Consider the following 20,081-nt stretch of genomic DNA (forward strand, 5'->3'; position numbering starts at 1 on the left):
TACCAGGCAGTATGCTAAATGCTTTATACACATTATGGCCAATCGTCACAGTAACCCTTTGAGATAGGCATTTTCTTCACCATTTTAACAAATGAAGAAATTGGGACTAAGAAAGGTTACATTATTGCCCAAGGTCACCCAGTTAAAAATAACAGACAGAATGAGAATCAGAACCAGGTGTCTTGATTTTAATACCACTATTTTTAACACCATAACATTGACTCTGAATTTTGTTCACAGTGAAAGGACGCTAATTCCCTTAGGTTACAATCCTCATAGGCTACATTCAGGTAAATCTATCTCCCATGACACGGAATGGGCTACCTACCCAATTACATCCTTCAAAGTCATTATTTTACTATTAGTTCTTATATTAAAAAACAGAATATTTGAATTGGAAAAACAGCTGTAGATTCATCCAGCTGTCTCAACTTATTGATGAAAAATGGAGCCTTCTCAGAGAATGGAAGAGACTTAATCAAAGGCAGTCTGCTTACCTCTTCCATTTGTATAGCCCTAAATCCCAGCCAGGGGCTTTTGCATACAGAATCACTAGTTACTTTCCAATACACAAAATACTTTTATGTATTTTACCTCATTTGACCTTCACAATCTCATTATCTTTGAGATATTACAGGCAGCAGAAATAAGATTAAGAAAGGTGAAGTGACTGGCCCAAGGTGGCAAGCTGAGAGGGGACGTGTCTATCTAGAACCACCTCCACCATTCACCACCCTAGCCCTGACATCTGCTGTCCTGTTCTAGACAGAATGGGAAAATCATTGAACCCAGATTAAGGTCAAGGACACAGAAGCAACTCACTAACTTCCAGAAAAATATTCCCCCCCGCCCCCCAAATGCCCACACCAAACAAAAGATCTGGCAACAGAATTTCTTATTCCCAAGGTAAAAGGGGAATTACTTAGAGGCATTTCTGGATATATTTTATGCAATTTTATGCACTGGAAAAGCAAAACTACCTTCTCCCTAAAAAGGGATTCTTTAGACTAACCAATCTGCTCTCTCTCATTCGATTAGTGTCTTCCATAGTCCTAAGTAAGAAAGGGAAAGAACAAGTAAGACTGGACAGTCCAGGAGACAAAGAATTCAACACAGCAAACATGCTTCCTATGTAATCAACTCCTTTACTATTTAAGGCAAATCTCTGCTCAGTCTGGGCAGTGAGTTAATTTCTTTCAACAAAATAAAAAAAAAAAAGGGTTGTGGTTTGTGGTACACAAAACCACTTTAAAGGAATTTCTTTATTTACATTAATGATTTCACAGATTTGAAAGCTAGAAGAGACCTGGAGTCCAATGCCTTTATGTCACAAGCCAGGAAGCCGAGGCCCAGAGGGAAAAAAGCGACCGACTGAGGTCACTCGGTACTTGGTAAAAAGAGCCGGGCAACCTTGCTCTAATCGAACTGTCTTCCTCACACATGACGTACGAGAGTGAGAATAAACCACTCTGTGAACAAGTAATAACCCAACTATCCTACAAACACAAGAAAAAATGTCTGCTACTGCCGGCTCTGAGAAGACTCAATGACCCGCCCATGAGGTCCTGCTTCTTTTTCAGAACGGCAAGGAATGTTTCACGGGTTTGAGTCACTCAGTTTGTCACGGGTGATGGACTCCACAGAGGCTGCCACATCCGTGTTCCCCTCAGGCTTAGCACTTCAATCATGTGTAGAACACCTATTACTACCAGCATTCTGAATGACAGTCCAGTGCCTTGGCACAACGAAGACAATTGCTGGTGGCCTTTTTATTTACTTTATATTTTTATCTGAGACCCTTCCCATACAGGTCTGCACTTGGAACCTCCCTCCCTCCCTCCCCCACACAGGATCACCCCCGACTCCCGCCCACATCTGTGACCCTGCCAATGAGCACAGCTCACATCCCACATCTCAGCCACCATGTCCCTGATCACTCCATCCCCAATGCCACGCACTCCACTCATTCCACCCGCATCCTCCGCTGCTCCTTAGAGAGCTCAGGCTTTGCCATCACGTGAACCTAGATTCAAATCCCATCTTATCCTTCCCAGTTGGCTGGCCCTGGGTAAGTGAGTAATTCCCCCAATTATCTCATCCTTAAAACCAGATGATTACTATGTATCTCAGCATTGTAATGAGAATTAAATGAGCTAGAATGCATACAGAGCCAAGCATGTCATCAATGGTAGCTATTACCATTATTACTAGCATATGTTCATCCTATTGTAATAGAACTTCGCTTTAAGACTTGGGACAGCTGAATGCAGAAAATGAACACTACCCACATACTGCTTATCTTCTAAAACTATGAAGTCCTTGAATACCCTGCCCCCTAATAAGAAAAGTTATGAAAAGTCTGTGCAATTCTATGTAAATACATTTGAAACTGGGTGAAATAATTTCATTAAAAGATACAATTTACTGAATTTCCATAGAAGAAACAGAGTAATTTGTCAAAGAATTACCCTCACAAAAAAAGTACCAGACCCAGATAGTTTTACAGGGGAATTCTACCAAATCTCAAACACTAAGGCTACTACATAAATTACTCCAGAGAATAAAAATATATAGAAATAGCCAAATTCTTTCTTGTTTTGAAGTACACAAGTGATTTGTAAAGCTGATAGAGATAGCACAAAAAACAAAACCAAAGATCAATTTTATCACTGCAAAAATTCCTTAATAAAATATTAGCACACAAAAACCAATGTGATACGTTAATACCATACCATTGTCAAATGAGATTTATTCCAGGAATGCAAGGGTGATCCAACATTAGAAAATCTAATATGACAGGCACGGTGGCTCATGCCTGTAATCCTAGCACTCTAGGAGGCCAAGGCAGGAGGATCCCTCGAACTCAGGAGTTGGAGACCAGCCTGAGCAAGAGTGAGACTCCACCTCTACTAAAAGTAGAAAAAATTAGCCGGGCATGGTGTCACATGCCTGTAGTCCCAGCTACTCGGGAGGCTGAGGCAGAAGGATCGTTTGAGCCCAGGAGTTTGAGGTTGCTGTGATCTAGGCTGACCCCACGGCACTCTAGCCAGGGCAACAGAGTGAGACTCTGTCTCAAAAAAAAAAAAGAAAATCTACTAATATATTCACCATTAATATTTCTAATGAGAAGATAAGGTAATTTCCTCCACAGATCATGAAAACAAATTTCAATTCACATTCCTGACTTTTTAATAAGTCAATAAAATTAGAATTGATAGGTACTTAACATGTACTAAGATTAAAAACACATACAAAATGGCATTTTATTTAATAAGGAAACACTTCTAGGATTCCCAGTAAAGTCCGAACCAAGACAAGAAGGCCTATTTCCTCTACTACCTTTAACGTCATATTGGAAGTATTAGCCAACACAATTAGAAAAGAGAAAGCAATTAGAAACTTAAGAATGAAAAAAAAATTATTTCTATTTGTAGCTGATGTGAAAGTATACCTGGCAAACCCAAAAGAATCAATAATAAAACTAAAACAAATAATAAGAATTTTAGCAAAGCAGTAGATATGAAAACTATAGCCTTTTGCATGTTTATTTTATACCAAACAATAAACAGCTAGAAGATGTAACAGAAGACAAGATCCCATTTATAAAATAATAAAAAAGTAAATTACTTTAAATAATTAAGCAAGTAATGTGCAAAACTTACGTAAGGAAAACTAAAACACTCCTGAAAGACAAAGAAGCCTGAACAAATGGCAAGGTGTCTCTTTGCCTTTGGATAAAATGACTTACATCAAAAGATGTCAATTCTCCCCAAGTTAACAAATACATTTAAAGAAATCCCAATAAATATACCAATAACTTTTATTTTATTTCTGGAACTAAACATATTGATTCTAAGGTTCATATGGAAAAATAAGAATTCAGGGATGTCTAAGAACAGTGAAGAGGGACTAGCCCTGTCATCTATTTACAAATAATATAAAGGTTCTATCCTTAAAGTAATTTGATACTGGCACATAAACGCCCTGTCAGATCAATAGAACAGAATACAAGGTCTAAAAATGTACTCAAATACACATGGAAATACAACATATGGTAAAGGCAGCGTCTCGAATCAATAAAAAGATGGTCATCTTAAAAACTGAGGTTAGGACAACTGGTAACTTGGAAAAAAAAAAAAAAAGATGAAATTGAATAGTTACTTTACATACACCAGAAAAAACTCCAAAGATATTTGAGAATCTAAATATAAAAAGTAAAGCCACTCACATCCTAGAAGAAATAGTAGATGAATCCCTTTATAACCTGGGTGTGAAAAAAGATTTTCTAAAATGACTCAAAATCAGATGTAAAAAGGAAAGATTGACCAATGAGATTACATAAAAATAAAATCCAAGCTCCTGGAGAATAAGGAATAAGAACTACAGACACACACCCGCCACCCGTCTAACTCCACGTGGAGTGCATCCCCCAAACTTCTCTCTGCCTAGTGTGCTCAATCCTGTGCAGCTGTCTCGTCCCTAACACACACACACCACTACCACGCCCACTTTTACGTGGCTACCCCTCACGGATGTATTCTGTAAGACTCAGCCAGGTCATCACCACCTCTGGCATACCATTGTCACATTTCTCCCGTGACACTAACGGTGCACTGACTTGTATATCTCCTCCACTAGTCAGCGGTCAGTCTGAGGACAAGTACCATTTGATCCCTCTCTACCTGGAATGTCCAGTGCACCCCTGATGTGGGAGCAAGAACATGACACTCGGGATATGTTTGGTGAATTAATCCACTTTTATGTTTCTAGTGCTACATAACGGTCAAAATCCCTGAGATTTATTTTAAAGAGAAAACTGCAGAGAAAAATACCACATGTTGTCCCCCCATAGTTACTATGCCTTTTGTAATATTCTTAGAACATACACATGAAAAGTGACTAAAGCCTAATCCTGACAAGGACATTTTCTCAGGCAAGTTAATCACCACCTGGTCAGGGCCCTCCTCTGTATGAGAATACGTAGACGTGTCCCTAAGGGATGCAGAACTTGGGTGGCACTGAAGCACAGGAGCCAATACCCAAGCAAGGCACTTGCATATTTTCCCTTATAGGGTTACAGCTCAGACTCTTCTTGCAGACTCTTCCAAATATTTCCACAGGCCTCTGCAGATAATCTAAATGGGCTGCTCAAAGGTTGATCTAAGAAATCTCAGAAAAAGCAACATAGCTTCAGGCGCTGTCTGGTTGGAAAGTTTCCCTCAGCTGGACTCCATCTGAAATTCTTTAAAAATCGAGATGACCATTACTTGAATGACTGGATGACTTTGAATACAAGTCACTAAACTTCTTTGATTTTCAGTTCGCTAATCTATAGTGTGCGAATAAAAATAGTTATGTGCTTAGTTAAGACTGCTGTGAGGATCCAAGAACTGCTACGAATAAAAGCCTGTAACTTCGGGATGCTCAATCAACATCAGCTCAGTTTGAATATGAAAGGAAAAATCAAATAAGGTCGGTGCTGAACACTCTCAGGTGTCTGGACAGACTCTATGACCATCACTGCTCAGTTTCAGCACTGACTCGAAAGCTGAATCTTTAAAAGATTTAACAATATCCCAAAGAAAAGTTTGTGACCTGAGAATCTTCCTTTCTGAATTATAGAGAGCCAGCAAGGAGTCCCTAAAGGAACTGGTGTAAAAATCCACAGAACACATTCTTTCAGGAAATGATTATGGTTCTTAAAAGTCATATTACTTCATGGATGGATGATGCAAACCCTAATAGAAAATAGCCTTTTATTGCTTTGTAGAAAAAAAAAGGCAGTATGTAGATGTGAAGTTTTTTTTAAATTAATCTTAATTTTATTCGTAACCTGACAATACTGCGGGAATCAGATTTCTTGATTCCTAGGTTGGGAGGAGATTATTAATATAAATGAAGCTGGTCACTAACAGAAGTTTTAAATATGATACTAAAGGAACAGCATTTCTATTCCTTTTACATCAGGTCAATTTAATTCAGTAACAAGGTGTTAAATACTATGTTCAAGATACACTCAAGGCCGGGCGCGGTGGCTCACGCCTGTAATCCTAGCACTCTGGGAGGCCGAGGTGGGCGGATCGTTTGAGCTCAGGAGTTCGAGACCAGCCTGAGCAAGAGCGAGACCCCATCTCTACTAAAAATAGAAAGAAATTATATGGACAGCTAAAAATATATATAGAAAAAATTAGCCGGGCATGGTGGCACATGCCTGTAGTCCCAGCTACTCGGGAGGCTGAGACAGGAGGATCGCTTGAGCTCAGGAGTTTGAGGTTGCTGTGAGCTAGGCTAACGCCACGGCACTCACTCTAGCCGGGGCAGCAGAGTGAGACTCTGTCTCAAAAAAAAAAAAAAAAAAAAGATACACTCAAATGTTAAAGACAAATGAGATACAGTCCTTGACATTCACGGGTTCCTAATCTAAAGAAGCAGACACACATCTGGACTCATAGAACAATTATTCTAGGAAAGGGAGAATCACAAAACATTTTTTTAAAAAGTGGCATTCTGGATCTTCATTTTTGAAAAGATAATTCCAGGCCGGGCGCGGTGGCTCATGCCTGTAATCCTAGCACTCTGGGAGGCCGAGGTGGGCGGATCGTTTGAGCTCAGGAGTTCGAGACCAGCCTGAGCAAGAGCGAGACCCCACCTCTACTAAAAATAGAAAGAAATTATATGGACAGCTAAAAATATATATAGAAAAAATTAGCCGGGCATGGTGGCTCATGCCTGTAGTCCCAGCTACTCGGGAGGCTGAGACAGGAGGATCGCTTGAGCTCAGGAGTTTGAGGTTGCTGTGAGCTAGGCTGACGCCACGGCACTCACTCTAGCCTGGGCAACAGAGTGAGACTCTGTCTCAAAAAAAAAAAAAAAAAAGATAATTCCAGAAGCAGCATTAAACATGAACCCATGCAGTGAGAAATTGGAGCAAGAAAAGGCACAACCATCTAGAGATGACAAAGAATGACAGTAACAGGAGGATGGAAAAGGGAAATGCAAATTTATGCTGTTTATTGTAAGATATTTTGAACATTTACTAAAAACAACAATAAACTTACTGCACAAATATTTGGACATCTAAGTGTGAGATACACAACAATAAGCAAAACAAACACGATCCTTTACATTCTAGTTAGAGAGACAAACATAGTACACAAGTAAATAAAAATGGTCAGAAATTATGATGGGTGCTACAGAAAAAAGACAACTAGCCAGCAATTTGATGTCAAATTTTCAAAATCTCTGATTTTTTATTCTTACAAATCAATTAAGTTAATAGAAATTGGAACAAAATCACATATGTAATGTTGCAAACCCTATTCAAAATGAAAGTAAAATCAATTGAAGCAAAAATAGGATAATGATGTAACCATTTGCAATGAGCATTTATGAGGCTTTAAATCATTTGTATATTTCTATTTTAAGGATCAGTGCTACCAGCACTGCAGACTTACTCAGAATAGTCATGTATGCACATAAACTTATGGAGCAACACATGATTTTAATATTTTCTTAGATACAAAGTAACATTTTGTCATTCTCTGGTTCAGCAATACTATAGTTCATTTAATTGTGAGACTATTTTTACTTCATAAAGAACAAGTATTAATTTCAATAATGCTTTGCTTTGCACAAAAATTTGGATTTTCAAAAATGAAACTATGATCGTTTATTTTAGAAAAGTTATTTACTATGCAGAAAGGATTTACAATATGATTCACCTAAATGCACCAAATCACAAATCTGGTAACTGCTGTTTCCTCCCCAGCAATGCTCCTCACTCCTTCTTTTATAAATAGTGTAGTGACCAGTTTCCATCTGTCCTGAATGTGTGGCTAGAAAGCTACTCACCAATATATCCTGAACTCCTCCTCTTACCAGGATCCAGAATGAGAGAGGGGACATGCGCACACAGGCAACAGACATTAACAGGACATAAGGGAATATTATGAACAATTGTATGCCCACAAATTAAACAATTTAGAGACTAGAAGAAACAGACAATCTGGATAGCTCTACATTTAAGAAAATTCCAGGCACAGATGGCTTCACTAGTGAATTTTATCAAACATTTCAGGGATTAGCCAATTCTCCGTAAATTCTTACAGAAAATTATACAGTAGGGCCAACAAATAACTTGGAAAAAGACATTATACAGGACTAAAACAAGCCAATATACCTCATGAACACAGACACAAAAATTATTAACAAAATTTTTAGCAAATTGAACAATATCCAAAAAGGACAACACGTTAAGACCAAATGGGATTTAACCTTGGAATTCAAGGTTGGTTTAACATTAGAAAATCAATAAGTATAATTCACCATATTAACAGACTATAAAAGAAAAATTGGCCGGGCGTGGTGGCTCACGCCTGTAATCCTAGCACTCTGGGAGGCCGAGGTGGGCGGATCGTTTGAGCTCAGGAGTTCGAGACCAGCCTGAGCAAGAGCGAGACCCCATCTCTACTAAAAATAGAAAGAAATTATATGGACAGCTAAAAATATATATAGAAAAAATTAGCCGGGCATGGTGGTGCATGCCTGTAGTCCCAGCTACTCGGGAGGCTGAGGCAGGAGGATCCCTTGGCTCAGGAGTTTGAGGTTGCTGTGAGCTAGGCTGATGCCACGGCACTCACTCTAGCCTGGGCAACAGAGTGAGACTCTGTCTCAAAAAAAAAAAAAAAAAGAAAAATTATATGACCACTTCAATAGAGGTAGAAAAAGTTTTTGATAAAGTCCAACATGGATTCATGGTTGGGAAAAAAAAAAAAAAACTTTAAGAAAATGAGGAATAAAGGAGAATTGTCTTTAAGCTAATAAAAGTCATCTGCAAAAAAACCAAAAGTTTTTCATACTCTATCATACTTTATATGAATGTTTTCACCCCAGGATTGAGAATAATAACATGTCTGCTCTGCTCTCATGACACAAAGTCAATACAAAAAACCAAGAGTGTTTCTACATACTTTCAGTGAACAATAAGAAACTGAAGTTTTAAAATACTATTTATAACAGTGTTACCAGTGTTACCAGTATCCAATTGGAGGTTTTTCCAAGCTCTTGGTGTTCAGCAAGGAAAAGAATTTCAGGACACACCATGTAAGCCAAGCAAGTGAAAGCTTTGTTGAAAGTGAAAGTGCACTCTCAGAGAGGAGAGCCGGCAGGCTCCAAAAGAGCAGCTGAACTGGGAGGATGTGGTTTTAGATCTTTTATAATCTTACTAATTGAGGAGAGGAATATTCAAGGCCACGGGGTTTGCTTTTGCTAAGAATTTGGGTAGTGATTTCTAGAAATGGGCTCCCTCTCATTTTCACACTTTATATGGTTGTCTTGGAACTGTCATGGTGATTTCAAGAGCAGAGAAATTTTAAAACCACAATGTAAATGATATTGTATTAATAATTAGCAAAGTTCATGTAAGATGGTAGAGAAAGCTGACAAGACGGTCGAGGCTGGTTCTTGCCTGCAGTTGTCAGCCCCTCTAGTTAGCTTTTGCTTAAGAGTTGTTTATTTTAACACTTGCACCTGATCTCCAAGCCCCTGCATCTGTTCTCATCCCTGTCTCCTAGTCTCTTACTCTAACAATAGCATCAAAAAATATGAAATACTTCAGGATCAATTTGACAAAACGTGAGCAAGACCTGCACACTGAAAACCACAAAACACTGTGGAGAGAAATTTGAAATGACCTAAATAAATGGAGAGAGATCCTGTGTTTATGGATCAGAAGAATCAATACTGTTACGATAATAATATACAAATTCAACATAATCCCAACCAAAATCCCAGCAGACATTTTTATAGACATTGACAGGCTGATTCTAAAATTTATAAGGAAATGCAAAGAACCTGGGACAGTCAAAACAACTTAAAAAAAGAAAAAAGTTAAAAGACTTGTATTACCTGTTTTCAAAATTTATTGTAAGCTGATGGTAATAACGACACTGTGGTATTGCACAAAGCTAGATGTTGGAATAGAATAGAGAGTCTGGGAATAGACCAGCCACCCAGTTTTGTAAATAAAGTTTTATTAAAACACAGCTACACTCACTTGTTTAAATATTGTCTATGGCTGCATCAAAAGTATAATAGCAGAGTTGAGAAATTACAACAGAAACCTTAGGCCTAGGAACATAAAATATTTATAATCTACCTTTAAGAAAAAGTTTTCCAGCCCATAGAATGGATTCATACACATATGGTTGTTGAATTAACAGAGGCGCCAAAGGAGTTCAATGAGAAAGGACAGATAACCTTTTCAAAAAATGATGCTGGAACTACTGAATAAAAAAATACATATTTTTTTAAAAAGGAAACTCAACCCTTACCTCACTGTATCTAAAAATTAACTGGCATTAGATTACAGACCTAGATGGAAAGCTAAAACTACAAAACTGACTTTGGGTTCAGTAAGGATTTCTTAAATAAGATACTAAAAGCAGAACTATGAAAGGAAAACTTCAATAAGTAAGACCATCACAATTAAAAACATTTGCTCTTCAAAAGATGTTTTTCCAAAAATGAAACAGCAGCCATAGATTGGGAAAAATGTCTGCAAAACATATATCCAACAAACACTTGTATTTAGAACACATATATTTTCAGAAACTTCATTCACATCAATACTAAGACAACTCAATTTTTTTATGTGGGCATAAAATCTGAACAGACACTTCACCAAAAAAGACGTATGAGTGACAGATAAGTACATGAAAAGAGGCTCACCATCATTTGTTAGCAAATTAAAACTACAATGAGATGTCACCATATACCCATTAAATAGCTAACATTAAAAGAACTGACCATCCCTAGCACGTGTTGGCTAGGATGTAGAGGAACTAGTAGGCTGATACACTACTGATAGAAATGTAAAATGATACAACTACTTTGGAAAACAGTTTGACCATTTCTTAAGGAGTTAAACCTACCCTTATCATAGGACACCACAATTGCACTACTAGATATTTACCCTTGCATTCCCAACAGGACAATAACTCCCCAAGGAGGAAGAAAACTAGTGTTGGTGGATCAAAATCAATCTTACTGTTTCTCTGTATAAAGCAGACGTATACATACAGTATCAGACATACAGTATATCTGTCGTATTAAAATTTCATGGGGGGGGTTAAGAAAATAATGTCTAAAAAGGCTTCCTGTGGGTAACAATGAAAAAAAAATTTTTTCTTACTTAAAAAAAAAAACAAAAAAAACAGGCTCAGCCAGACAAAAAGACTGTGGATATCATATATTCCATTTATACTAAATTCTAGAAAGTACAAACTAATCTACAGTGAGAGAAAGCTGATCTGTGGCTGCCTGGGGACAAAGGGGGAGGAGACGGGTGCAGGAAGTGGGGACTGTGGGGTGAATGGACATGCTCCTGTCTTAACTGGATGGTGCTAGAGCTGTACATACATGTTAAAACACATACATTTTGCTCTTTAAATATGTGAAGTATACTGTACATCAATTACATCTCAATGAAGCTGGTTTAAAAAAAAAAAGGGTCCCTAAGGGCTCTTCTGGAAAATTCAATTTCACAAAAATGTATCTATATCAACTCCTTCTATGTTAAAAATGATTATCATCTGTTTCCCACCAAAGTGTGAGTACTAGGCACGTGCTCTGTAGCAAAGGGGCAGTGGCTATAATGTGAGCAGCCCTGTCCTGAGCTTATTTCGAAGGGGCCATGCTCCCTTTGAAATTAGGATCTCTAAGAGCCGGGGCTACAAGTTATATACTCTGAAATCCCCGACATCACATCACATGCAGAAACTTGAATGCCATCACATCACATGCAGAAACTTGCATGACACCACATCACTTGCAGAAACTTGCATGACACCACATCACTTGCAGAAACTTGCATGACACCACATCACTTGCAGAAACTTGCATGACACCACATCACTTGCAGAAACTTGCATGACACCACATCACTTGCAGAAACTAGAATGCCGCAGCTCCAGGCCCTCACACATCTTACCTGATTCTTGTCCTACTGACAACAATCTCCCAACTGGCTTCTCTGTCTCAGGCCTATGAAAGCCTTCCAGATCACACTCCACACACTTCTCCTAGATTATTTATTCACCTAACAAACTTTTATTAAGTTCTACATAAAGATCTATAGAAAATAATGGACATACATTTTTTTAATGAGTCCTCCTAATCTATGGGGAGAAACAGACACAAATGTAGTTATAACTGGGGTAAACATATGTCCTGGATTTGCCCAGGACAGTCCTGGTTTCACCTGTTATTCCAGCATAATTTCTAAAAGAGTCCTCTTCCACTCTTAAAATTTTCCTGGTTCAAGACACAAAATTACGTGGCCGTATACTCCCAGAACTATGAAAGCAAGGACTGGCCCTGCCTGCATTCATTCCTTTTCTTGTTCAAACCCCAATTCATCTCTGAGGCCGGACAGAATAATTCTGCATTCCCCAGAGACAAATGTTGGATACCAAGTGTCCAACAACAGGTATATGGGTAAACAAAATGTGGTAAACAAAATGTGGTATACACATATGGTGAAATAGCATTCAGCCTTAAAAAGGAAGAACATTCTGACACATGCCATAACACGGATGACCCTGAAGACCTTATGTTGAGTGAAACAAGCCAGTCACAAAAGGACAAATCCTGTGTGACTGCACTCATGAGGTCCCTAGAGTAGTCAAATCATGTGGACAGAAAGTAGAATGGTGGTGCCGGGACTGCCAGGGGCTGGAGGAGTTCGTGTCTCACTGGGACACAACTTCAGTCTGGGAAAATGAAAGCATTCTAGAGATGGGTGGTGGTGATGGCTACAGAGCAACGTGAACGTGCTTAATGCTATTGAACTGAACACTTAAAATGGTCAAAATGGTAAATGTTTTATTGCATATTTACCACAATTTTTAAAAATAAAATAAATGCCCCAAAACGGCTGCTTCCTCCAGCTCATAAACACATGAGGATTCCCAAGCACCCATCTGGATAAATTTTTAACTTCGTACAGTAGCAAAAACCCTTATCAATCAGGCTCCAATGTCCTTATAAACTCCTCGCCTTCCACATTCCACCTCTCGTGGTTCAGTGCGGCCTGATCCAACACTGCTCACTATTTTCAGAACATTCCTTGTGGCTCCTGCCTCTGACCTCAGCTCATGCTTTCTGAGCTGCCCCTTACTTCCGCACCAGCCAGCGTTCCTCTAGGTACAACCAAATGCCACTTCCTCCTGCACAGCCTTTCCGAGCAAAGTCCTTGCAGACTGAGTGCCCCTTGTCTATTATCCGGCCCCTCATCTGTTCTTACAAAATAATAAGGTCCTCACTATCAAAGAACAATTAAAAAGTGAAAGAAGAAACAATAAAAAAACCTAGTACCACTTCTAACAGCATTAAAATATGTGAAATACATAAGGGTAAGTTTAACAAAATATGTGAAAGATTGACAAACTGACAAGTATGAGATGTTTTTAAGAAAACTTAACGAAGACCTAAATAAAAAGAGAGAGATATATTCATAGATTGGAAAGGTTAAGAGTCTACACTGGTGAGATAATAATTCTCCCCCAAATTCATCTATAGACTCAACACAATCATAGTCAAGATCCCAAAAGCTATTTTGGCAAAAGGAAGAAAGAAAGAAAAGAAAAGAAAGAAAGGAAGGAAGAAAGACAGAAAGAAAGACAAGCCATTCTAAAATATCTGAAAATGAAAAGAACTAGAATAGCTAAACAATGTGGAGAAAAAAGGACAATGTTGAAGAATTTATATTACCTAGCTTCAAGGCTTATAATAAAGCTATGATAATCAATATAATATGGTATTGGTGTTAGGATAGATTAGTGAAACAGATCAAAGTCCCAAAATGCACCCGCACATAAATGGCCAATTGATTTTTGACAAAGATGCCAAGACAATTCAACGGAGAAAAAAACAGTCTTTGGAACAAATGGTGCCGAACAACTGGATATCAATATAGAAAAAAAACTAACATTATCCCTTGTATCATACCATATACAAAAATTACCTTAAATAGATCAGACCTAAACATAAAAGATAAAACTATAAAACATCTAAAAGAAAACATAGGAGAAAATATTTATGACTTTGGTAGTAGGCCAAGATTTCTTAGGACACAAGAAGTACTAACATATAAGAAAAATAATAAATTGGACTTTTTAAAAGAAATCTTTAAGAAAATGAGAAGAAAATATTTGCAATACATTTGTCTGTCAAAGCACTTATAACAAAATACACTGAATAAGAAGAACAGAGACAATCTAATAACAAATGGGCAAAGTAGAACAGACACTTCACAAAAAAAGACATGAATGGCCAATAAGCACATTAAAAAGACGCTAATGTCATTAGTCACCAGGTTAATGCAAATTAAAATCATGATGAGATACCCTGATACATCCACCAGAATGACTAAAATGTCAATGATTGAACAAACCAAGCCTCAGTAAAACTGTAGAGCAACCAGAATCCTCACACTTCCCTGGAGGGAAGGTGCATGGAACAACCACTTTAGGGAACAGTCTGGCAGCTTCTTATAAAGTTAAATGTGCACTCACCATGTGGTCCAGTAATCCCACTCCTGGCTATTTACTCAAGAGACATTATCGTATGTGTCCACACAAGAACATTAATAGCTTTATTCATAACAGCCCACAACCTAAACGACTGTTAACAAGCACATGGATAAACAAATCATGATGCATTCATACAATGGAATATTTCTCAGCAATGAAAAGAAACAAACTACCAAGGAAACAGATGACTCAAACATGTAACTCAGATGAATCTCAAAAAAGCTATGCAAAGGAAGCTAACACAAACCAAAAAAGCATACCGTGTGATTCCGTTTTGATGAAATCCTAGAACTGGCAAATGGGTCCACGGGAACAGAAAGCAGATGGCAGTTGCCCTGGTCTGGGTACAGCACCAGGACTGACAGCAAAGGCTGTGAGTGGACTCAGGGGGTGGGGGGATGCTCTTTGTCTTCAGGGACTGGGATCCTGTGAGCTGAAGAAGCAAACTAGAAGTAGAGAACCCAGAGTCAGAGAAAAAACCTAACTAGTCAAGCAAGGAGAAGGAAAATGCAACAGAAAACACTGTATATTTTGTCTGATGATACTAGATCTAGGTAAATGGAATTTTAAGAAAAGATTTTGTGACACAGCAATAGACTTAGGGAATAAGAGCATCGGACTGGCTGAGTATATTAAGAGTTAATTTTGTTTTTTCATAAGGAAGGAAGCAGGATTCCTAATCACAAGCTCTAATGAATCATGCTCCCTTCATTACCATAAAGCTGTTGCATCTTGGTATTTGTGAATGGGTTTTTCTTCTAATCAAAGGGAAAGAATAAAAATATAAACAAAGGGGAAAGGAGAGGCAGACAGCACGTATAGACATGGTCTCAATAAAAAAAATAAAGCAGACTTGATTCTCCTTTTATTGGTAAGTAAATGAAGTTGAGGTGAGTAGCCCACATGGCTGGAAAGGACAGCGCAAATTTCAAACCAAACCAGTTCTGTCTTCATCCAAAGCTAAAAAGATCCTGCTTTAGCACAAAGCAGGCCAGATCAGCGGAAGACTTCCAGCTACATGCAAAGCGTCACACCAATACCGTAAAACCTCTCTCCCTGAGATAGGGTGGGGCCAGGGTCAAAGGGAAGGAAAGCCTTCCTGAGGCTTCCTGACACCCAGCGTGTATCTCCCATGCACTTTACCCCTCTGACACAGGAGGCCTCTGAATTTTATACAAATGAAGACAGGCGCTGAAATACACCCTCTTTGACAACTCAGCCATCATCCTGCTGACTGACTGACTGACTGAATTCCCTCTTAAATGACAAAGCCTGCTAAGGTCTGGGGAAATCTCAGAAGTGTCTTAATACTATAGAGTTTTACAAATGTAGATGCTGAAGCCCAGGGAAGAAGGGTGACTTCCAAGGGTACAAGTCTAGTTAGTTAATGGCCCAGAAAGGACAAAAACTCAAGTCTGGTTGCCCAAAAGGTGCTCTTCCTATGACCCACCCTGCCTCTTAAATCCCTGCAGGGACAGGCTAATTCAAGAAGTAGGACACAAAAGAGATCCTAGCACCATCTCTAAGTAGAGAAAGCATCACTTAGGAAACCATTTGGGCCTCTCAACACGGAATGAAAGATTACCCTGCTAGCCTACGCAGCAGCCACCAGCTGCCCAGTAAGAACACCTAAGGTTCTGCAGATGTCCAGAGTGACAGACTGGCTCCTGACCACGAGGACAGCAGGCTCTGTGGAGACTCCAGGCTGACAGAGCTGTTCGTGGGGCTCTGCACTCCCAAGGAGACAAGGGGGGTGGTGTGGGGGGCTCAGAGACAGGGACGAGGCAAGATCACGAGGACTCCATGCTGCCAGCTGTGAGAGCCCACGTTCCCAACGACTGAGAGCAGACGTTTCCTATTCAACTCCATCTTTTCACACTTCAGACTCGACTGTGTGCATCTCTGCAGCTATTTTATTTAAATAAAAAGCCTATCCTAATTAAGTCACTGGAACTATAACTCGGGAGCTGGCAGACAAAGTGGAGGCAACCGCTTCCAGGGTGCTGAGAGCACCAACCTCCACAACTTAAGACTTTCCCACTGAATAAGCCTCCATCAGCACTAACTTACCAAAACTATCTCAGAATGCGTTTTAGATTGAGCCCCTGACCCCAGCCAGCTGGGACGAAATTGCAGCCGACCAGTCCAAAGTGGGGTGGGATAGAAGATCATGCTCAACAATAGGGAATGAAAATATCCTTCTCAAGATGGCAGAAGGCAGAGGGAGAAGATCAAAACACATGGCCTAAAAAAGATAAACTAGAACACTTCAACCTAGGAGCTTTAACCTCATATCATATATGAGAAAACTAAGGCACAAAGAGATCAAGGGCTCTGCCCAGTCACCCTACAAGGGGTGGCAGAAACCACCCTATTTAGCCTGGTTTTTCTACCCAGCCTACAACTTTTTACAGAATTCCACATTAGTGGAGAGCAACAGCCCCTTTCCATCAGGAAAATAACCTTCAATCATGACTCTTATAAAATGTCTGAAAAGACATAAAACTGCCTTCGCAGCTCTAAAGTCACATTATTATACTTTCCCTATAAAAAAAGCTAAAGATAAGAGGGTTTTTTAGTACACTGTCTTTCTGTCCTCCAGGTTGGAATACCCTATGCCCATACTTCTCAAACTGTCACAGGGAGACAACTCACCTGGGGGTCGTGTTAAAATGCAGATTCTGATGCACATGACCTGGGCTGGGGCCTGCGTGTCTGTGTTTCTCACGAGCTCCCAGGTGATGCCAATGCTGCTGGGCCGTGGGTCACACTTTGAAAAGCCTGGCCCTAAACCTAACTGACTCTGACACACCAAGGAAAGGGTGTTTTAAGACGGAGAAAGTGGACCAGTAATAATTCTCCTTACAGAAATAATGCAAACGCTGTTGTCTCCACTCACCTGCCACCCACAGTGAGCAAGGGAGGCCTCCAACAGAAGCTGAATGCAAATCACTGGCAAAGCAATCAAGAAAGGAAACAGCTAAAAAAGTAATAAGGGCCCCAAAGCCACGCTTGGCATCTGGCTGACGTTCTCCACACTGTCAGATTGAACAAGATCTACAATGACTCAGGAGCAGTCAGGGTTCAATCTGTGCACAGGCTTATCCATATCCTCGCCCATAGAGCCCAAATCTGGCCTGAAGCCTACTTTTGTAAATACTGTTTTATTGGAACACAGCCATGCCCATTTGTTTATTTATGGCTGCTTTCACGCTACAATAGCAGAGTTGAGTAGTCACAAAAGTAACCTAAAGCCTCAAATATCTACTATCTGATCCTTAATAGAAAAAGTTAGCTTACCTCTGCTCTGGGGATTCGGGGGATTAAACTCCAAAAAGGAAAACCTGAAACCCAAGACAAAGGACACAACTGTAACACTGTAGAAGCATTTAGAAGAAAACTGTAAATTCAGAGGCAGATAAGAATTACATTTTAAGGCAAGCCTAGTAAAAGCTGAAAACCAGGGATCCGGGTTCGCAACGAGGCCTAACCCACCCTGATAAAGGATCACCTTTCGTTTCAGAACGCTGAGTCTGTGCTGCAGGGAGACAAAAGGGGCCTGATGGATCTGTGTCTGACCCGACCCACCAATCTCCTTCTATAAACCTGATTCATCAGCCTTTTCTTCACGGGCCCCTTTTACAACACAGCCCATCAACGAGCAAGCCTGAGGTCGGGCCTCCTGAGTCCACTCAGCCCCCGTCATCATGAAGGGCTGAGGCCCTGGGGTGCAACTCCATCCAAGTCTCTCCTGACAAGCAAAGAGGAAACGTCCTGGGGGCGCCTGACAGGAGGCACAGGATTGAGGCTCAAACCTCCAGGGAAGGCGGGGCCGTCTGTCTCTCTGCCCCTGGCTCCAGGCAGATGGTCCCACTGCTGCGCCTGTGGGCACAGGGGGAGGGGCAGCTGGGCACCACACTCTGGGTAACATATGTCAGTGTGCTAATGGAAGCAAATTAAAGAAGACGGTTGGTCTCACACACTAGCTCTGCAGGGTTGGGAGCTGCCATACTCACAGAATGGATGAGATCCAGATTCTACTAAAATGTGATGATACAATTGTCTCAACACAGTGAATGTGCACAGACTACATTGTTGAAGGGTCTGGGTTGGAATTCTGCTCCACCACTTTCTAGATGTGGCCTTGAGTACACTGGTATTTTATTTTACCTCTCTCTAAAAACAAGGATGATCAGAGGCTTGCTAACAAATTTTTTAAATGTCCTATGTGAAAAGCTTTTAAAGGATGATCTCCACCTTAAAGACTGGTTGTAAGGACTAAGTGAAGATAATATTGCCTGCTATAGAGTGTAACACATAGTATGTGTTCAATAAACTGTAGCGATTACTCCCCCAGAGAAACCAAATCTCCTTTGCGTATTTTACAGGACACCAATAGACCTAATGAGAACTGCTCTTCCAAGCAAGTCATTAAATTTTTTTAAATAATAATAAGCCCAGTGCAGTGATGTACTGAGGATGCTGAAGAGGGAAGATGGCTAGAGCCCAGGAGCACGAGGCCAGACTGGTCAACATAGCAAGACCCCATCTCAAAATTTAGAATAGAACAGAATAGACAAAATAAAAATAATATATTCTGCAGGGTAGATACTATCTCTCAGAAAGGTTAAATAACTTACTTCAGGATACAAGCCTAATATATGATAGACCAATGTCTTCTCACTAAACAATAGTTACCTTTCAAAAATATTAGCAATTAGTAGTAACAGCTTAATAATCTTAGCTTCAATAAAGCAAAAAGGCTGCTTTCTCACTTTATCATTTACATATGAAAGTGTGTGTCCTCCTGAAAAGTCCTTGTTTAAGAAGGAATCCAAAGGGCCCATTTCTACAGAGAAAATTTTCTTTATAATGCCTAAAACACAGTATAACCCACCATTAACAGAGATTCTTTACATACCTTCAGTTTTCCAGCTAAGGGATGCTAATCTGCTCCCCAGGATGAGGATCCAGAAGCTACAAAATAAACTAAATAATACTTAACACCATCATGACTAACCATCTAAAGCAAACCTTTTTTAACATACCAAGCACCTCCAACGAGAGGTCTGCATCACTCCTCAACTTCCCTCCTCCCCACACTCTACCCAGCAACCTTCTTCGCCACCCAGTCTCCTGAAACAGCTCTTGTCAGAGTCACTTAATGACATCTCTGTTGCCAAGTCCAGCTATCAAGTCTCAATGCTCCTTTCATCCCACCTGGCAGCATCTGACAGATGGTATCTATCACCTTTTCTTCTAGAAGCAGCTTCTCTTGCTTTGTCACCTACATCGGGGATCTCCCCTCCTCTTCCCAGCCTCTGAAGGCTGAAATGACCAGGTTTGGTCCATAGACTTTTCTTCCTCTCGTAATTATATCCATTCCCGAGGTTAACAGTCTCCAATCTTTTTGGCCACAAAGACTGGTTTCATGGAAGACAATTTTTCCCAGGACTGAGGGTGGGGATGGTTTAGGGATGACTCAAGCAC

Source organism: Eulemur rufifrons, chromosome 20 (genome assembly GCF_041146395.1).
Source record: "Eulemur rufifrons isolate Redbay chromosome 20, OSU_ERuf_1, whole genome shotgun sequence".
Lineage (NCBI taxonomy): Eukaryota > Metazoa > Chordata > Mammalia > Primates > Lemuridae > Eulemur > Eulemur rufifrons.